Genomic DNA, 21,545 nt, shown 5'->3' with positions numbered 1-21,545 from the left:
GCCAAGGAAGTGCAGATCGACAGCTGGGGGGACTAGTTGCAGGTGAGCCTAGTGGTATAAGCCAGTAACAAGAGATTGGGCTAATCTGGCCCATAAGCAACTTTTGTGGCTTTGTCTACTGGTGTGCGCTTCTGTGCAGGATCTTGCTGTAGGTACGCAGGAGGCAATGCAGGCAAATGTCATGCATCAGACCAATGGTGTGCAAGAGCATAGATAGAGGGCTTAGCCCCAAGTGACAGCTGTGGTGGTCTAGGCTGGAATCTTGCACCTGTACAGTGTCAGAGGCCTGGGCTGGCTGCTGGTGCTAATTCCAAGAGTGAAGGGGTGGAAGAGTAGAGAGAAACTCAGGTGGTTCATGTCAGGGAAGCTAATACCTGTTGGGTGAAAGCTGAAAAAATCTATAGGAAGTTCACAGCAGCTGTGCTGCTGTTGAATCCTTCATTGGCAAAAGCTACTGGGGTCATCTGCAGAACAGGTCACTGAGAACTGCAGTCACTCCCTGTGATGGCTGACTGATACAAGATAGCTTGGGCTATCTCTATGTCTCAGCTTTGACAGTCTCTGGGTGAGGGGAAATTAAACCAGGTCCTTCTTGTGCAGTGCCCTGAAAGGCTGGAGAAGCTGGTTGTTCCCCCTGTTCTACCTTTCTCAGTGAGGGAAACTCTTTCCAATAAGAAGTTCCCTCTTGGTGCTTATCAGTGCCAGCATGGGGGACTGGATGGTACAGCAAAAAAAAAAAAAAAAAAAAAACCTGTCCTTTCTTCCCTTTATGCATGGTTATTCTCATGTGTTTGTTTGTTTTCCTATTGTATTGCTAAAGTTTCTTGAGTGGACTCCAGAGCTCACCTAGAGCTGTTTTGTTCATGATCTTGAGGGATAGACCTAGGATTTCCTACTCTGCTGTCTTGCTGACATCGTTCCATGGGGGAAAAATGTTTTTATAAAGAAAATAAAAGCTTCTATCAACATAAGAACATATAAAATTCCACTATTAACTTTTGATAAAATATTTGTACTAGTTGAAGATTAAGTTCTAAAAAATAGCCAAAAGGAAATTTTAAGCACACCAATGGTATTTTTTTAATTATGTTAAACATATAAAAACCTACTTTGATGACTTTTTAATGGGTCTCTACATTTTTTTCACAGAAAATGTCTAAATAAACACGTTAAGGATAACTAGGGAGCTATCCATTGACAATGTAGATTGAAAAATATGGCAATATGTTAAAGAAATAATGCCTAATATTTTGCCTATTTTTTGTTTTTGTTCTTTTATAGTTTTAAATTTTATTGATGAAATTAAGAATTTTGGAGGAAGGATAAGGATTCCAATCCACAAAATAAATTAGAATTTTCATTTTGATAATTATAAATGGCCATTTAAATAATTAAAATTCAACTGGTTGTTTGTAAATCAAATACACAAACTTGTCAGTACATCATTTGTAACTTCAAATCAGACATTGGGGACTTAAATTTCTGCAAATGAATTTTCAGTCTGTTAAATAGAAAATACTTATAATACCGAACTACTGAAGACCTCTGAAAAAAATCATGCTAGTAACATTAGGAAGAAGATGGGCTTTAGAATAAATAGAATAGGGCTCAAATATGAGCTCTGTCTTACACATCTAGTGTGACCTCAAAGACATGACTTTATCTAATCATAGTTTTCTCATTCAAATTTTGAAGAGATTAAATGGATTAGTTTATTTAATTAAATAAATTAATCCATATAAAGTCCCCAGCACATTCCCTGAGATAAGTATTCATTTCCTCCTCCTCTCCTTTTCTGAGGTTTTACTAAGTGATTTCCTAAATGTGTTCTGAAAGAGAACTTGAATAAAGTCCAAAGCAAGCCATTAGAGTAACCAATGAATTCCTTAACTGAGCTTATTGTACATATGTGCATTTGTGTATGAATTGTATAAGTTTATAGAATATTTTGTCTAAAATATTTTTATATTTTCATCAGATGAAAACCTCCACTGTTATATACTAACTCACTATATTTATTATGAGTAACTGGCACCCATAATGATGTCTATTGGAGTAATGTTAGAAATTCCCATCCCTTGAAGGAAATGCAACTATATATGGGATTTCTTACTTATTACATCACCAAGATGGCAGACAAAAAGATCTCAGCTTCTGTCCCTTCAAAAAAGATCAACGTTTCCATGATCAAGAATAGCTCTGGGAGAGCTCTTGGAGTCCTCTTAAGAATTCCTTACTTATTCTCTTTCCTGGTATTAAATTGGAGGGGGGAAATAACATGGTTTATAACACCACTTATTAGGACTGCAAAATTGTACATACAAGAAAAATGATAATTATAAGATTTTATCTGCCATTCATCCTCACCCTCTTGTGACTTTGCCTCTGGCTTATGCTTCCCTATGGCTTTAATGCACTGTCCAGCAACCATATTTCCTGCTTATTAAAATATTTTTCTCTCTTTACTATAAAGTCCATGTTAGTTCTCCCATAAAAAAAAGAGCTGGTTTCCTTCTAAAAGAACTATCTTCAAGTTTATTCCTATAGGACATTTTGCATATGCACTGTCACTGTGTTGCTACTTGCATACCATTAGTTGGAAAAATATGTTTCTCTAGACAATCTCCTCGAGGGTGGACAATTTCTTTCTGCAGTGCTAAACGGGGACTAGTACCTAAGCAGTACTAGATATAGTTTTGTCGAATGAATGAATACATGAGTGAAAATGGGATATAGAATTGAACACCATTTCACACTTAATGAAAATCTCCAACTTGTCTATCTGTAAGGGATTACATAGAATAAAGTTTTGACTAATCTGCAAGCATTTTATTAAAATTCTGATTCTATTATTGATTCACTTCCCAACCTATAAACATAGATCACTTTGATAAAATTTAGTTTTGAAAAACGTCTCTGACCATTAAGAGAGTGCAAAGCTGAATTAAAAACATCACTGAGAGCTTCCTAGTATATTGTTACTTTTAAAGTAAATTAAGCAGATTATACTTTAGAGAAAGCTTTTCTTTTTTTTCATGGCTGTCTTATCTCCTATGCTTTATTTTCTGTTTCACGCAGTAGCAATGGCAACTATTCAAATATTCTGTAATAATGTTCTTGAGTTGCTGAGTTCATTTCTTTTTGTGATCTATGAGCAGCACAGGTTATGTGAGCACAGAAATATCTAGAAATCACTCCTGACCGGAGAAGAGAGCTGCTATACATCACAGTACCTGTTTTGATATATTCAAATACTTAATTCATTTGATAGGCTGGAAAATAGAACCATGGGGAAAAAAAAGACAGAATAAGAAAAAGACAAGAACACTTGAGGAATAATCACTGAGAATTTGAAGTTATGATTCTTTTTTTTTTTTTTTTTAAAGAAAATGGAAGCCTGCTTTTATTGATGCACGTATTGACGGACTTGCGATTGGAAGGGGCGGTGACGTTAACATGACACTGGTGGTTAACGCAACGGAAACATGAAGGCAGGAGATGGCTTTGCAGGGACATGATGCCTTTATAAGTTAAGGAAATGGACTGCTAGCTGGCTGTCCTTTCATTTCATGTTCTTCACAAACTCCTCTCCCTTTTTGATGGAGGCCTTCAGCTCGGGGATGGCTTCTGCTATCATCTTCTCTTCAAAAGGGGAGATCTTGCCAATGCCTAGATTCTTCTCGATGCCCCTTTTCCCCAGCAGTAATGGTGTGGAGAAATAGGCACAGTCTGCTTCCTGGGATTTAACAAAGGACCATTCGACAACTCCTTCCTTCCCATTCATTGCATCCACAAGGGAGAAGACAAACCGAGCTCCAGCGTATGCCATGGACGGGGTGGCAGAGCCTGCTCCAGCTTTGGCCTTCACCACCTCCATGCCGGCCTCCTGGATCCGCCCAGTGACTGCTGTCAGCTGGTCCCGGGGAAGGTCCCCCTTGGAGTGCACTGAGAGATCAGGGGGATGATGGTCTTCCCGGCATGACCGCCAATGACAGGAACATTGACTCGCGTGGGATCCAAACCCTTTAGTTCTGCAATGAAAGTGTTGGCCCTGACAATGTCCAGGGTCGTCCCCCCGAAGGTTTTATTGGGGTCGTATGCTCCGTGTTTCTTGAAAACCTCCGTTGCAATTGGGATGGTGGAGTTGACCGGATTTGAAATGATGCAGATCATGGCCTCGGGGCAATGCTGGGCGCAGGCCGCAGTCAGGGTGGCCACAATTGAGGCGTTGGTGCTGAACAGGTCATCCCGTGTCACGCCTGGTTTTCTTGGGACTCCGGCTGGAATAACCACCGCATCGCAGCCTTGGAGGCCATCCGGCAGCTGCTCAGGCCCGAGGTGGCCTTTCACGGTGGCTCTGGTCTCGATGTGGCTCAGAGCTGCGGCCACTGCGGGTGTATGAGCAACATCGCGGAGGGTCAGGCGGCTCACTAAGATGTGAAGCAGCACAAGGGGCTGCCCAATTCCTCCGGAAGCCCCAAGCACAGCTACGTTAGCATGTGCTGGGCCGAGGTGCTGAAGCTGCGGCGGAGAGCGAGGGCGGGGGGCACGGCTGGCTGGAGCGGGCAGGGAGCCCAAGGGCAGGCGCAGGAGCCGGCGGCGGGCAGGTGACACCAACGACCTCCACCTGACGTTATGATTCTTAAACATACATGAGAAAAAATACTTTTGGGAAGAGTGAATAATCTTTGGATTTTTTCAATTTTTCCAAATCCCATATGAATTATTTTTTTACTGTCCTTAGTTTATTTACTTGTATTTTTGCTTTTACTTTGTATGACAAGTGAAATACCATTATATGATATACCAGATCAATTGAATATCCATTAGATAATTCCTAAATTGTATTTCCTTCCCCTTAAGTTCTTTGAGGCTCTAGCCTCTATTTTATTCAGTCTTGTGCTTCCAACCCTTAATCCCCAAGTACATGGCACTTTGCTTAACATATAGAAAATCCTCAACATCAAAATAACCAAATAATTAACACGTACACACATACATTTGTGTATATGTATGTGTGTGTGTTTGTACACACAGAGTATACATAAACAAACAGATCTTCATAATGGTTTTTGGTAACTAAAACAAATTTTACACAATGACTTAGAAAACAGATACCCAAAAATACAGATGAATGTGTATGTATGCACACTATGTGTGTGTGTGTGTATATATATATATATATATATATATATATATATGTTTATATATATATATATAAACTTATTTTGCACACATTATATATAAACTTATTTTGCATGATGTTGATGGGCATAATAGAGCACCTGAGCATATTGACTTTTTAAAGCTGAAGGAGTTTGAGCAATAGCAGGTCCAGGAAGGATTTTCTGATCCTTCCCTGAAGTATAAGACTCCTATGTGAAAGGGACCCTCTCTATACTCAGAGGAAAGGAGCATCCTTATTTTCAAAGGTTGAAGGATGTCAAGAAGAATCGGAATGAGCAAGCCTTGCCAAGTTAACCTTAGTTACTACTCTTAGCTCATATATCTTATGGTCCTACCAGTTGTCCATGACTCTCCACTCTCTAACAAACCTAATATTAAAACACACTCAGAATTAGCCATTTCTTTTTAGGTCTTCATTTCCTTATGAAGGCTCCATGTCATGTAAAACATATTCAATACATTTGCATGCTTTTCTCCTATTAATCTATTTTTGTTATAGAGACCCAACTGAGAACCAAAGATGGGTAGAAAATATATTTTTTCCCTATGATGTCTTTTAGTAGTTAAAACAAACAATATAATGGCTTTTAGAAATGGGTGTTCATTATCATCCTTCCATCTTAACTTCTATTTAGTCTATCTCCCTAACTTCTCTAGAGGAAGGGGCTTGATCTCTTTACCTTTTGTATAAAAATAGCTTTAGTCATACATGAAACCTAATCCTCAAAACCAGTCTTTTTAAGTGATTACACATTGTCTTATCTTACAAAACAAAACCAGGTGTACTTAGACATTATGTAAATCATGTAATTGCTAATGAAGCTCACTGAATGGTATCTTCCATTTCCTTCTTATTTGGTTAGTTCTCTAATTTAGGACCTAAACTGAACTATAAATTGACCAAATTCTTGCTAATGGAAAAATTCAGTAACACCGGGTTTTAAAAGATATTTCAATATTTTTAAAGTATCAAATACACAGAGAAATGAGTCCCAATATGTGGAAAATCATAACAAAATTATTTTTTTCCTGATTTTGAAGAAAGTGCTATGTAAGATTCCCTGACTGGTGAGGGAAAAAAAAAAAATCTGTTCAACCAGCCAGCCTCAGTTTCTCTATTCCTGAAAAGAGGGTTGATTGGCCTTTCTGAAGTGTTTTGAGACTTAATTAGTTTATACTTGAAAAGCACTTTCAATGTGAAAGGTCTCATTTAAATGCAAAGTACTATTAATCAGTGAATGCCAGATTCAGCAATTTTCTTTTACTTTATAAACTTAACAACTATTTAAACAAAATACTAAATTACCTGTCCTGTTTTTTTTTTTATTTAGAAATATCTTTTGTGCACATTTGCAGGCCACTTTTAAAATGTTTGCAACAAACTATTCTTTTCTCTCTTTTTTTTCTATAAATAGTGCAACCTAAAAGTTCATGAAAACATTTTTTATAAGTGTTTTTCTCTTGTTTCTCCTATTTCCCAATCCATGTTATTCACAGCATTGTCGTAATACAAATGATGACATTAATAAAGTGATGAATTAAATTGTGACCCTTTCAATTGTCACTTCATTACTAATAGATTTGCAGAAGGAATGCATTATTTGTAAACATATTTTATAAAATATTAACTGTTATAATTCAGTGTAAATTCTCAAGATATATATAGATCCTACTTTCAATTCCGGGGAAAATGTGAAGATCATGCTTTTGGCTCCACCATGGAGCTGAGACAAGTAACTGCAAGCTTTAGAATTGATGTCTTAAATATAAATCCAATAAAAAAGGATGGCCTACTTTATAATTTTTTCTCCCAATTACATACGTAGTGCAATATTTATAACACTCTAATAGGCAGGGATAACAAGCATGTATCCCTTCAAAAGTCAAGCTATTTGGAAATTAGTCTTTAGATTTGTGTTTCAAAAGCAAACATGGGAGAACAAGAGGGATGGCTTGAAAGAATAATACAGAGCTACTTCCATGTTTTAAAATCAGATTTTCTAAAAAGTTGTTTGGAAAGCACATTTCTATAAACTTCTATTTATAAAAAAACATCATTTAATTTTCAAAGAATTATTCTGTACTTAGTTTCTTGCATATGCCTCACAAAGGGCATATGAAATTTCATACCATTAATCTAAACAGTGTTAGTAAACTATGCATTATATTTAAATTCAACTTATATAAAAAGAAATAATATTTTGGCTATCACTGCAAAATTAACAAAATGAATACTTCTATGACTTGGCAAAATAAAAATTTACTATTAACTTCTTAGCTAGATTGAGTTTTCTTACGTTTACCCATCATTTATTATATTATTATGAGCTCTTAAATGTTAAAGATTAAAGATGAAAAGACATGACTTCTTGATTTTACAAACAGATCTTAATTCTCAATTATGAATGGCTTTTTTTTAGAGGGTTAATTTTCTATTTGCTACTATAAAAGTAACTTTAAAACAAATCAACCTGCTTTATAATGAGTAAACTGCAGTGTCTCACCCAGGCCACCCCACATTTTAATGAAGAATGATTCACAAGGAAAGATTGTATATATTTAAGGTACACAATGTGAAATTTTTATATATACATACGCTGTCAGAAAATTACCATAATCAAGCTAATTAAACATCCATCACCTCATGTAGTTCTTTGTGTGCGTGTGTCTATATGTTGAGAACATTTGAGATGTACTCTCTTAGTGAATTTCAAGTACCTTATTATTAATTATAATCACCATGATGTACAGTAGGTCTTCAAAACTTTTTCTTCTCATAATTAAAGCTTATACCCTCAATTCCAACTTACTAATTCATAATTACTTCTTATGATGGTTGAAAAGTACTATTTTGGTTAGCATCATATATACTTAATGCTTAACTTCATATGTATTTAGGTACTATTAACTTTAAAAATTGGATAATTTAGTCATCAAGGTATTTTTATATTATTCAAATATATGGCCCAGAGGTGAGAAAAATAGGTGCTTATTTGATTTATTTTTTACTCTTTATTCTGAATTCTGACATCACATATAGTCCCTTAGTTATTTGTCTTTAGAGACATCAAGGAAAGAAACAGATGCCTACATCTTACAAGACTCAAGAAAAATGGTAATTAAGATATAATGACATCCCTTAGGCTTCTAATAACAACAATAGCAATAATAATAAGTTAAATCTTCTCTAATATCATAGAGGCCCAAATTAGGATTTAGTCAACCATGGAGACTCTTCATTTTTTTTTGAGTTCAAAAATCTGAATGACTTTCCTTTCACAAGCTGCTTCTGCTAGAAGTCCTTCCTTAATTAAAAATACAAAATAAACTCAGTTATACAGTTCTTGCCTTTTCTCTCAATCTATTGCATTTTCAACTGATCACCTACCTCACACTCAATTCTAGTTCCAGATATTTCTCATATCTGCCACCTCACTTCCTCTTGCATCACTCCTAACTTAGTTCATACTTTACTGCATTTTCTTTGTGGCCCTTCCCTCTGTGGTTTATAGGTTATCCTCCACTGTCCACCTATAAGTGCACATGTTTACCCCAATGGACACACTAATAAATCAATAAGATCATATAATTCCTCCACTTGAAATTGTTCCATGTCCTCCTAAGTGTTCCTGACACTGATAAAGAAATGTTTACCTTTTTCTTAAATGCTATGACATGGCCAAATATATGCATTAACATCATGCCAGCTTCCTCTTGAAAGTCGGTTGCCTCATCCCAGAAGATAAATGCCTCATAATTTGTGTATGCTGCTACTAATTATTTGTCTAGATTATTATATCTTTGTGTGCATACTCCCTATCCAGACTTCCTATGAAGAAAAGAATAGTGGCTTATTTATCCAGTTATCTAGCTGGTAGTCGAATCGTACCTTTTGTGCTCTGTGACTTTGAGCAAAATATGTAACATCTGCCTCATCAGCAAACAAGAATTTGACTAAAATTAAATGGATGAATGCATGTAAAATCTTAGTATAGTGCCTGGCACAGGAACATGCATTATTAAAATGACTGTAAGTTGATATTATTGATGTTATTATAATTCGTATTTTTCTGCATCTTTCAGTATGTGACTTATAAGAGACACTCAATAAATATTGTTGAATTTAAATGACAGAAACAAGGAGGCTTAATTATTCATCAAAGTCAGCAATGATCACCAACATTATCATCATCGTTATCACCTCAAGCCTTCAATATGTACAAAATATGTTAGCAAATAAATAACAAGATGTATTGTTTACATCTATAGCACTCGTAATCAATATGAATATTGTTTCCATATAGCTCCAGTTACTAAGTAATTCAGTACTGTAAATTTGCATAATAACAATGTGTTATGAGACAAGGGCAGAATTGTAAATATTTTTTAGGTTACGGTTACAACAAACGTGTCTTAATGTTTCATAGGCAGTGCCAATTTTAAAAATGTAAGCATACCCATTATGCCAACAACTTCAGAAACAACACATGACATAGAGGGCTTTGACAGTATTGAGAACTCAGTTACTAACTTGCTGCGTGGCAAGATAGGTGTTTATAGGATAACTTTAATATATTTTGTAAATCTGAAATAATTCATATAAAAAAGAGACATAAAAATTCTATATATCTTGTAAACCACGACTTCCAGACTGCCCTTTCCATTCTGAAGCAGCACAGAATTCCAATTGGGAATCAGAAACTATGATGTCAGTGATTTTATCACTTAGCATATTTAATTCAACTGGGCTTAATTGATTTTATAGAATTTTAATTCAACATTTATCTTCATGAATTGTTTCTGAAACTACAAAAAATTGGTAAATATGACCTAGTGTGTGCTTTTATTTTTCCTTAATAAACACCTAAAATCTTATTTAGTATGTGCTGGACAAATGATAGCCAAAGTGTGTTAATGGTCGACTATAAATTCCATATAATTCTGTTAATAAACTTATTAATTGAGAGTATAATACTACTGAAAGAAATTTTAAAAAGGTTTTCTTTCTAATTTTAGGTTGTATGTATTTATTTAGCCAGGAAAAGAGAGATATCTGAAGACTTGCTTGTTCACTTTTACTTTTTTTTTTTTTTAATACATGCTTTATGAAATTCTGGTCCTGGTACTATATCACTCCCTCTGAAAACTACTTGTCCATCAAGCCATACTCTAAAAATAAAACACAAAAGAACTCCCTACTTTGACAGTAGGAATTTAACTTCTGAATCCAAGTAGTGATTTTAGTCAGGAATGATTTTTGTTCGTTTGTTTGTTTAATCCATTTTCTGCCTACACTGCTAAGGTCTTTCTCTCTAAAGATGAAATTGATTGAATTGCAGTGTGTAACTTGTATACTGTGGGACCAAAGCTGAAGAATGAGGCAGAGACATGTTTACTCAACTCCTCTCCCTCCAGATACCCAGTTGTTAACCAAATCTTGACTCCTCCTTTACATGTCCATTCTCTGTTCCTTCTGTCTCATTCCCACCACTAGCATTTTACCCCAGGGTCTCATCATCTTAAAACTGAATTATTCAATGGCTTCCTGATTGTATTCTTACTTTTTATTTTTACAAGGCAATCCATACTCCATATACCTGCAAAAGATTTCTCCAAAATGTATCATTTTATGTGTCAATTCCTTCTCAGAAGCTTTAGATGGCTCAATGTTGCCTCCGTGCAGGATAGCAGAGAGCTTCCAGAACTGCCAGCTCCAGTCCACAGTCCTGGAGTGCCCTGTGGATACTAATTGTGAGACTGGTTTCCAAAATTACCTGGCAAGAGGGCAGTGACTGATCAGTGATGTCTGCAATGGGAGTAGACATGGACACTTGCAGCAAATACAGAGTAGATTTAGGAATAGTTTCAACAGAGTAGAATCTAACCTCTCACTATTCTCAAATGGAACATATATGTATCTATTTAGACAACATAGTTTATGATTTGAAAGAATGATATGCATTACTCAAGCAAATGGATATAACACTCACTATATTCTCAGGTAGATCACTTTGTAACTTCCTGTATTATGTAGTTGCTTAACCTTCCTGTGACTGTTTGCTAATTATCAAAATGAGTATAATAAGGTCATTGTAAAACCTAAGTATATAACTGTGCGTAAATCACTTAGAGGTACACCTGACACATAGCAAGCTTTCAAAAAAATGTGTGCTATTATTATCATCATTACTATGTCTTTATGATACCTACAGAAGCCCCTTATCCATTACTTTGAGAAGAAAATAAAGAAAAATTTGTTCACACAATATTTCCCACCACCATGTGGAACATATAAGAGCACATATTCACATACACAGATGTATAGATACCGATGTATAGATGTATATATAAATTTATATATTTATATATAAATAAGAAGTATCTGTAGAGAGAAATTGCTTTTGCCACAGTGTAAACAATTGTCAATTATTCTATATCTTGCCACAGTACTATTTAGCAGAAAATAAAGAAGTAACTAAAAATGAGGTATTTATTTATGAAAGAAGGAAAGATAATTCCTCTAATGGAAGAGTGATTATAATATCATTCCTAGATAATATAGGTACCATTTTATCTCAAGACAATTGCACTTGCTATTTCCTTTGCTTGAGGTGCTTTTCCCTACATATTCCTGGTTATCACTTCTCCTTCAAGTCTACCTAGTTATCATCTTCTCAATGAGGTCTTGACCATCCACTCTATTTCTGAATGCAGTGACCCAATGCTCATCTTCTCATTCCTTGCACATTTTTTACTTTACTGTGCTAGTAACTTTCTATTATATTATGTAGATTACTATATATCATTTAAATTATTTTCTCCTCTCTATGCTAGACTGTACAATCTATAATGACAGAGAACATTGTTCTGTTTACTGCTGTATCCACATTGCCTAAAAGATGGGCTTACCCATAATAAGCTCACAAATTGTAACAAAAGTGAGTAAAAGAATATTTTAGTTGAAATAGACATCCTTAGCTATTTAGATAAAAAGATTATTTATTAATCTCCCACAGTATATATAAGGATCTTGATTGATCTTTCGAGACCTTTAGGAGTAGAGTATGATTTATAAATAGGCCTTTACCTTTATACAGAGTATTTTGGAATTAATGTGTAGCTATACGAGGAAAACTGAGGCTGAAGATGTAGTCAATAAATAATAATAATTATAATAATAAATTATTGCCGTATACAAGTACGTCTTTTTGTTAGCAAATGTTTGGAATTTTTGCTTTTGAAGAAATAGTAAAATCTAAAATCTGTTCCAAAAAATATTCACACGAGAACTCATGGTTCTCTGGTCTGATTTGATATCCTGTTACAGTGAGGAAGGTATGTGAAGGTGAACATAATCTCATCTATACTGCACTTTGCATGTGAGAAAGGAAAGGGGAAAGGTAAAAAGCTCTTGTCCCTTTTATATCTATAAAATGCCTTTTTCTGGAAACATCTTTGGATGTGTGATTGTTATTCATGGAAACTGTCAGTTTTCTTAAGTCCATCCTGTAACATGATAGGTGAGTGACAGAGAGTGGGCCATTATCCTGACAAGGTAGAGAGCTTACCTAGCAAAAAGTCAAGTTAAAAGGAAACCTAAAATAAGAGAATATTGTTGTTTTTATTTGATGTTACACATACTGTGAATCTGAACTGTATGATTTTATTTTAATCATTAAAACTGTCCTTTCCTGGCTCACCTTTCCTGGCCAGATAATCCAAATGAATATTGGGGAAAAGGCCAATCATTCAACTACTGATTTAATGGTAATATATGAGGTTTTATACTATAGACTTAATATTAAGGAGATTTTATTTCAATGTTTTGGCATTAAAAGCAGTCATTATAGCTGTTGAATATATTGTTTTTATTCCTCCCCAAGTAATCTTTTATATAAAGTATGTTATCAGCCTTAATTAAACAGGGACCATAAAAAGTCCTTAAGTCATTTTTAGAAAATGTCTTCAAAGTGGTTTTATAATATCACTTAATATACGCTTGTAATCTGAAGAAAATACCACAGCTACTGTAGAATATAACAGATGAATCCAGAGCAAATGATTCCACACATTCTGAGTTGAGAATATATCATAATTAAAAGCAGATCTAGATAATGCATATTGCAAACAGGAGATCTAACAAGGAATGTTACAGGAAACTACATTAGTAAGGTATAGGGGAAGGAGGATTGGGCAGAAGGCAAAGTTAGGATCTGATAAAGTTGCAACAGAGATTTCAAGTGATCCAGTGAGCAGTTCTAGAACTGTTAGTATTCTTCTGAGTTGTTCTCATTGAGGCAAAGGAGTCACACCTTTGTATTCTTTCAACATTTAACCACTGGTTGTAGGTTACCCCCCAGGGTGGTGGCATTGTAGTTGATGGAGCATAGCCTTAAGGAAGACAGCCTCCTTTGGCCAAGGGCAGTTCCCAGAGAGGGACTTAGCTGTAGGCCTCCAGCCATGACATTCTGACAGCAGGGGAAATGAAAGTCTCAGTTCAAAGTGGGATCTGGGAGGCACACCAAGGCAACTACTGCAGTCTACCTATTGCTGCAAACAGTGAGTTCATCCATCTGCAAACAACTTGCCTGTCATTTTGTTTGGTACTTCTTCTAGGAGAAACTTAGAAGAAGAAAGTTAGGGGATCCCTGGGTGGCTCAGAGGTTTCGCGCCTGCCTTCGGCATGATACTGCAATCCCCGGATGGAGTTCCAAGTCAGGCTCCCTGCATGGAGTCTGCTTCTCCTTCTGCCTGTGTCTCTGTCTCTCTGTCTCTCTCTCTTTCTCTCTCTCACGTGAATAAATAAAATCTTTAAAAAAAATAGAGAAGGAAAGTTAGTGGGACCCCAATGTGCTGCTGATAGTATTAAGGCCGCAACTTGGCACTTGTCAGCTCCCTCCTTTACTACCTCTGTGGGACTTCCCTCACCCTTGGCTAGCACTCCTGCTCATCTAAGTTGCTAGTTTGGGAGTTACATGGACTGCATCCTTAAGAGGCCTGGATCCCTGGTCACAGTGTACTGTGATTTGTGCCCTTGTCCATTCTTTGTCATGATTGGTCAGAGGAGTATAAAGAATTATTAGAGAGATGCCTGACTGGCTCAGCGGTTGACCATCTGCCTTCGGCTCAGGGCGTGATCCCGAGATCCTGGAATCGAGTTCTGCCTTGGGCTTCCCAAAGGGAGCCTGCTTCTGTCTCTGCCTATGTCTCTGCCTCTCTCCGTGTCTCTCACAAATGAATAAATAAAATCTTTAAAAAAAAGAATTATCAGGGTATGAAAAATATTTTCCCTGCTTCTGATAATCAGGGTCAATTACTTAAAAGATAGTTAACACTTTCCTCGACTTCTGGTTTCTTAGCCTAAGAAGTACAATATTGTCGGATAGCAGCACGAGCTTAAAGTTTAATGGAATTTCATGCATGTTCTGGAGGAAATGTTTCCATCTGAGAACCAGGACTTCTAGAGTGCAGAGACTGGAAATGCAGGGATAAAGAATCACAAATTCCTCAAATGAGTCACTCTTGCTTTTTCCCAATTGTTTTCTAGACTCTTGCACTCTATTTTAATTTGTATCCAATGCTCACAGTGGGTATATCATCTCCAAGATGGTATCTGTCAAATTTCTCTCTAAAAGTTTTTCTACTGCTCTCCTGGGCCAGTAGCTTCTAGATAGCTAGATATCAGGCTCTGTGGGTCCCATGGTCATGTGGCCTTTGCCACTCTCCTGTTTAAAGTGAATCTCTAGGACCTACAGGATATTATATAGGATAATATGTTGATTGACCAACTATCTAGTGTGGCTACTCTGTAAGCCCTCTGATAGTAGTGCTGGTTGAGGTGTTAGGGCAAGAAAGGCAAACCCATACGTGCATCGATTACAGTCAAAGTGAACTGCTGTTCCTCCCGGGGTAGATGGAATCCAATGTAACTAACTTATTTCTAAGTCCTTGTTGCTGGTAGCTTAGACATGTGGTAGTGACAGTAGGAAACTCAGGATCATTGGAAAGAAACTCAGGCATTTGCAGTCATGCATAGACTCCATACTTCCCATCATAGCTACTCCATTAATAAGCATATTATGTCAGTTCTGGGATAACTCAAGAGAGCCTCTGGGTGACATTGGCTGTCAGGTCTTTGATATACTTGTGCCACTTCTATAATGGATGCTTTCTGATGGGTGTTGATATGCTACACAAATATATTCACAATTTGTTCCCACTGCTATCTGTCCATTCATGTCTCTTCTCTAGAGCACCTTGTCCCCATGTTCTAATATTTTTCTGTCTGGGTCCCTATCAGCCAAGACGTTTTCCACTGATGTTGAGTTTGTACACACACACACACACACACACACACACACACACACACACATATATATCTTCTTATTTCAGACTACTCTTCTTCCTACATAAAGTAGATGACCAGTTTTCCTGCATGCTTATATTTATTGAGAGTATTTCTCCTCATTGCTGAATTCTAGAATTGCCCCTGGGTTGTGGATTAGTAGCCCAGTTTTAGCTTCTACATCCATAACAAAATGAATCATTTAAAAACCAATCCTGAACTTTTCCTTATCCATCAGATAGCTGTGGCCTAAGTATGATGTAATAAAAGGTGCTATTGCAACAGTGTGGAAGGCATGGATGTCTTGATCATTTGTTCATGGAGTTTACTTGTAACCTTGGCCCTGGATTTATGTGTGTCCAATCTCAGATGTAGAACTTACATGCTGTGAAGGATTGCTGCTGAAGTCACCTACCCCTGTGATTTGATAGACTGGACAAACTCCAGCTTACCTTAGGAAGCTCTGGCAATATGGCCACTTACTGTCTTGCGCTCAAGCATTGTCTCTACCAAGACCAACTAGCCACCAAAATTTTTTTCAAGAGGAATATGATTTTCTGCTTCAGATTGCATGGCTGTGATCTAGAAGTCTAGGGGCTAAGTTGTGATTCTCCTGTCAGGGATTGTCATAAATACAGTCATCATTTTTCCCACTAGGGATACTCCCTATACTATAGCATACACCAGATTATGTGGCCTGAATGTTAAAGCTGCTGTACGCTGGCCAGACCTGCTGCAGAACCTGTTCCTTTTCTGGTTCCCACTCAAAACCGGCAACCTTCTTGTCAATCAGTAATAGTTGGACCAATATTCTTAAGTGAGATATACTATCTGTAGAATCCAGTAAGACCTACAAGTCAGTGTGCTTCCTTTTTAGACTAAAAGATGTGAGATCTAATAATCCATTCCTTACTCTGAGGATGTGAAATACAATAATTAGCTCTTGACCCTTACATTTCCAGAAAATCGAATCCCTAAAAATATTGCTAATATGCTGGACTCTTGAACTTCCATAAGTTTTTTTTTCTCCCACCTTCTGAAAGCACATAAGTTTTATAATGTCTTCAAAAAGCTAATCACTTGCTCACTCATGTCAATTAGCATGAAGTTACTGCTACAGCTACAGTCAAGTGGACCAGTAGAAGGTACTGAGGGAATCTAGATGGGGCACTTTGCTTTGGACTATATTATCACAGAATATGGGAGACAATACAGCCCTAAAAGAGCATAAATGCATACTAGTCTGCTTCTTTTGTGAATGTGAACTTCTGCCTCATTTTTCTTGATGAGGATGGAACAGTGAATTCACCAGATTAATGGGCACATATTATGTACCCAAGGGCATATTTGTCTACCTTATAAAAATTCCTGTGATATATTAATGAAAATAAGATAATTAATTTCCTCTCAAATGACATTAAAAGATACTGAACATGTTATCACATAAATTACATGGACAGTGTGTATGATTTTTACTAAATGGAATATCATCCAATATGGAAAATTGGATATTTTCCAATTCTATTCTATTGGATAGACTGACTACTGTCTTTAAAATGTTGTCAGCTGAGAAAGGGATGGGACTGATACTGGTGGACACAAGGTGTACAACCAAGATCGATATACAAGGAAATGAATTTTATTTCAATACAAGGAACAATTTTGTAGCTGAGATGAGTAGTTGGGAGGTAAATCATTCCCTGATATTACAAGTCTTTTAATAAAGGTTTGACAACCTCTCTGACCATGTAGTTGTGGTGCATGTTGCAGAGTAATATTTAAGGTAAGTGACTTTCAAGGATACTTCCAACACTGAGATTATTGAATTCTAATATATTCTCTACAGGTTGAAAATGTTCAGATATCCATTCATGTATATGTTTATTCATTCCAATAGTATGTATTGAGCACTTACAGAATGTTAGGGATGAGATATTTTATTGGCTTTCTTTCCTTGGATGACTATGGTAGAAAAGTATTCCACATTTGGGAAATGTATCATATTTTCAAGCACCAATAAGACTTTTTAAACTGTTTTGATGTTCATATGTAGACATATTGGCAGTCAGGCATACATACAAATTAATATTTAAATATATATTTCAATTTCTTGACATGAGATAAAAGGATTGATATTTTATATAATTTTCTTAAAGTTTAGATACCAGTGAAAAACTATTTAATGAAATTGATAGTGAAAAGAGCAATAGACAAATCCAGTCTTTGAATTCTTGAAAGTATTTCCCAATGAGTCCCAGACAAAAAACTAGTTCTTAAAACCTACATTAGCAGTAAGATAAATATATTTGGTACATTGATGAGTCCTGTTTAATATAATGTACAAAGTTTTTCTACTGATACTACTTTTGAAATTTTCATTAAGAAACGGGAAAACATTTGCAAGCATACTTCATCATATTATAAAAATAATATATTATTTTTAAAAAGATATGACCAAGGAGTTTAAATTTGATAAAATTATTTTACAAAAGGTTGAAATCAATCCAATAATGTCAGCAAAATACTCATGCTTTTGTTTTAATAGGGTGAGCTCAGATGTTAAAATCAAACAGATGTCTATTCATGTCTATTCAGTTCCAGATCTGTCATGTGTTAGCTAACCAACTTTTTTTTTTTACTTCAATTTTTTTATTTTTATTTTTTTACATATTTTTAATTGGAGTTCAATTTGCCAACATATAGCATAACACCCAGTGCTCATACCATCAAGTGCCCCCCTCAGTGCCCGTCATACAGTCACTCCCACCCCCCACCCACCTCCCAGCTAACCAACTTTTTGTAAGTTCCCTTTCTTTCTGTTCTTTGGTTACCTTGTCTTTAAAATGGGGAGAATTCTAATTAAAGTAGAGATGATATATAGATTTTGTAAAAACTGAATTAGATAAAAAATGTAAAATATGCTGAACAATGTGCCGGGCACATAAAGAAGCACTTACCAAGCAGGATTTTTAAAAAAATATTTTATTTATTTATTCATAAGAGACACACAGAGAGAGGCAGAGACAGAGGCAAAGAGAGAAGCAGGCTCCCCTGAGGGAGCCCTGATGCAGACTCGATCCCAGGACCTCAGGATCACGACCTGAGCCAAAGGCAGATGCTCAACCACTGAGCCACTCAGGTGCCCCACCAAACAGGATTATTGATAGCAGAACTAAGCCTACATTATTAGTAGTAATACTCATTTATTATTTTTTCTGAAACCTTAATTATTAACTACTTAGTAGTGTATATACTTAGTGCACTAGAAAGTTTTTTGTATTGATCAAGATACTGTGGCGTGTAGCTCAAAGTAAATGTTGCCAACAGATTTGATTTGAAAGGACCCTTTTCTTCTGTCTTGAAGGATAGACTGACTATTGGATTAAATACAATTCCCACTGCAATTTACTATGAAAGAGAAACATCATGATAAGGAATTTAAAAGGTCTCATTATCTGCATGCGTATTTTGATTCTATTCTGCCTATATAAATTAAACTTTATATTAGAGGAACTCTAACATTTCATAGAACATTGTCAGTTTTGGTCATCACAGTAACTCGTGAAATAGGTATAATTTTCCAATTCCAGTTTTGTAAGAAGATGCTCAGTATCTTCTTTCCAGGTCATTTGAGATGGTGTCTTTCCAGGTCATTTGAGATGGTGAGTAATTAAAGTGGGGTTTGAACAAAGACTTTCCTCATCCTCTTTGCTCTTTTTACTATCATCAAGATATCTCTTAAGGCTTCTCAAAAGGGGATCTCAAAAGATATATTTACTTGTCTGGAGGCAAAACCACAGATTCCAACCAGTGTAAATTACAAATAATCTAGGGTATTAGAATTGTTGATGCAATTTGTAAGCACATTAGACATGATTAACATGAGCCCACTTTTACTTTGAGGGTTCTCTTCTTTCTTTTTCTGAGATAGATAGATGATAGATAATTGATAGAATCAGAACTGAAATGTTCAGACAGAATGACATAAGGAATAGGAAAAAAGTGAAAAGTAGCTACTGGTAGAATTTGATAGTCATATACCATCATGACTTCATAAAAGATATAAAGGTGTTAAGATGCACTACGTATTCATTTGCATTTGTCCCCAGTTAGTGCCTTTCTTTCTTTTAAGATTTTATTTATTTATTCATGAGAGATACACAGAGAGAGAGAGAGAGAGAGAGGCAGAGACACAGGCAGATGGAGAAGCAGGCTCCGTGCAGGGAGCCTGACGAGGGACTTGATCCTGGGTCTCCAGGCTGCGCTAAACTGCTGAGCCACCCGGACAGCCCAGTGCCTTTCTTTTTCTTTCTTTCTTTCTTTCTTTCTTTCTTTCTTTCTTTCTTTCTTTCTTTCTTTCTTTCTTTCTTTCTTTTCTTCTTTCTTTCTTTTCTTTCTTTCTTTCTTTCTTTCTTTCTTTCTTTCTTTCTTTCTTTCTTTCTTCTTTCTTTCTTTCTTTCTTTCTTTCTTTCTTTCTTTCTTCTTTCTTTCTTTCTTTCTTTTCTTTCTTTCTTCCTTTCTTTCCTTTCTTTCTTTCTTTTCCTTTTCCTTCCTTCCTTCCTTCCTTCCTTCCTTCCTTCCTTCCTTCCTTTCTTCTTTCTTTCTTCTTCTTTCTTCTTCTTTCTCTTTCTTCTCACCAATACTTTAATATATCTGTCCATGTGCAATAACAGCTGTCTTTTATTAATAAAATGCATTTAAGGGCATTAGGAGATATTTTTTGCTGCATAGTCATGCTGATGGAAATTGTGTATGTGTATGTGTGAGCGAGAGAGAGACAGAGACAGAAAGGGAGAGAGATTGAGTATCTGGTTAAATTAGATCCTCAAGGACTTCCAGAGGATGGGGGGGGGGGGAGGCAGAAATGCATGCATGAGACCTGAAATCTTCCAAGACTTGAATTTGTTTGGATGATGGAAATTGGTCCAAAACAGTCTCTGGAAGAGTAATTTCTTGATAAAATTTGCTGAGCACATTAATGAGTACCTAACTCTCAACCTTCAAGTTGATCAGACAGGGTGAGAAGACAAGATGGCTAACCCTTGACTTTTACTCTTTTTTTGATGTTGTCATTAAAAGTTACAGGCTTATGTGCGACGGGTTTAAAATCATTGTGTCTTAGTTTCACGGTAAGGAAGAAAATAACTTAAATTTCCATAAACTAGTGATGTTTAGAATCTTTTCATTTTCTTTTTATAATTGCTTTCAGAGATAAATGCACTTGTATCACACAAAATTAAATACATTCCTTGCTTTGGTCATTAAATGCTTAACATAAGTATGCTAATTAAAACTTTATTATCAGATTTTCTGTAGAGATCATCCTTTCTTTTATCTAGACTGTTACTTTTTGGCTGCACTTGATGCTATCTGCCTACTTCCTAATGGGATAAGGAAATTTTACAATTACTAAATCCAGTGATGATTTTTTTTTCAACTTCATCTTATTTGACTTATCAACTTTGATAGATCTGATCACTTCCTTCTCTTTGAGACTGTCTTTTCATTTGACTCTTGTGGTTTTCCACAAACCTCACCAACTACTACCTCTCAAGGTCTTTTGCTTGTTTCTCTTCATCTCCCCAAGCTTTAATTGTTGGAGCAGGGATCCCTGGGTGTCGCAGCGGTTTGGCGCCTGCCTTTGGCCCAGGGCGCGATCTTGGAGACCCGGGATCGAATCCCACGTCGGGCTCCCGGTGCATGGAGCCTGCTTCTCCCTCCGCCTGTGTCTCTGCCTCTCTCTCTATCTGTGACTATCATAAATAAATAAAAAAAAAATTGTTGGAGCACCTTTTATTGTTCTATTATCTAATTGCACTCAGTCTCTTGATAATCTTATAACATTTATGGCTTTAAGTGCTCTAAGGACTTCCAGAATTCTATCCTCAACTTTAATTCCATAGTTCTCTACCCCTATCAATTCCAAAATCTTATATCCAAACACTTATTCAACATTTCTATAATTAGCTATGCCATTTCAGTAAGTCCAATCAAACACCTGATCTCTCTCAAG

At 36.1% G+C, this 21,545-nt stretch overlaps 1 pseudogene; it reads right to left on the bottom strand.

The window, feature by feature from the left end:
• Positions 1 to 3,562: 3,562 nt before the first annotated feature.
• Positions 3,563 to 11,012, bottom strand: LOC121497679 (annotated as a pseudogene).
• Between the last annotated feature and the right edge of the window lie 10,533 nt (positions 11,013 to 21,545).

This window comes from Vulpes lagopus, chromosome 8 (assembly GCF_018345385.1).
Source record: "Vulpes lagopus strain Blue_001 chromosome 8, ASM1834538v1, whole genome shotgun sequence".
NCBI classification, from domain to species: Eukaryota; Metazoa; Chordata; class Mammalia; order Carnivora; family Canidae; genus Vulpes; species Vulpes lagopus.
The sequence above is the reverse complement of the archived record's forward strand: the minus strand, read 5'-3'. Positions and strand labels throughout refer to the sequence as shown.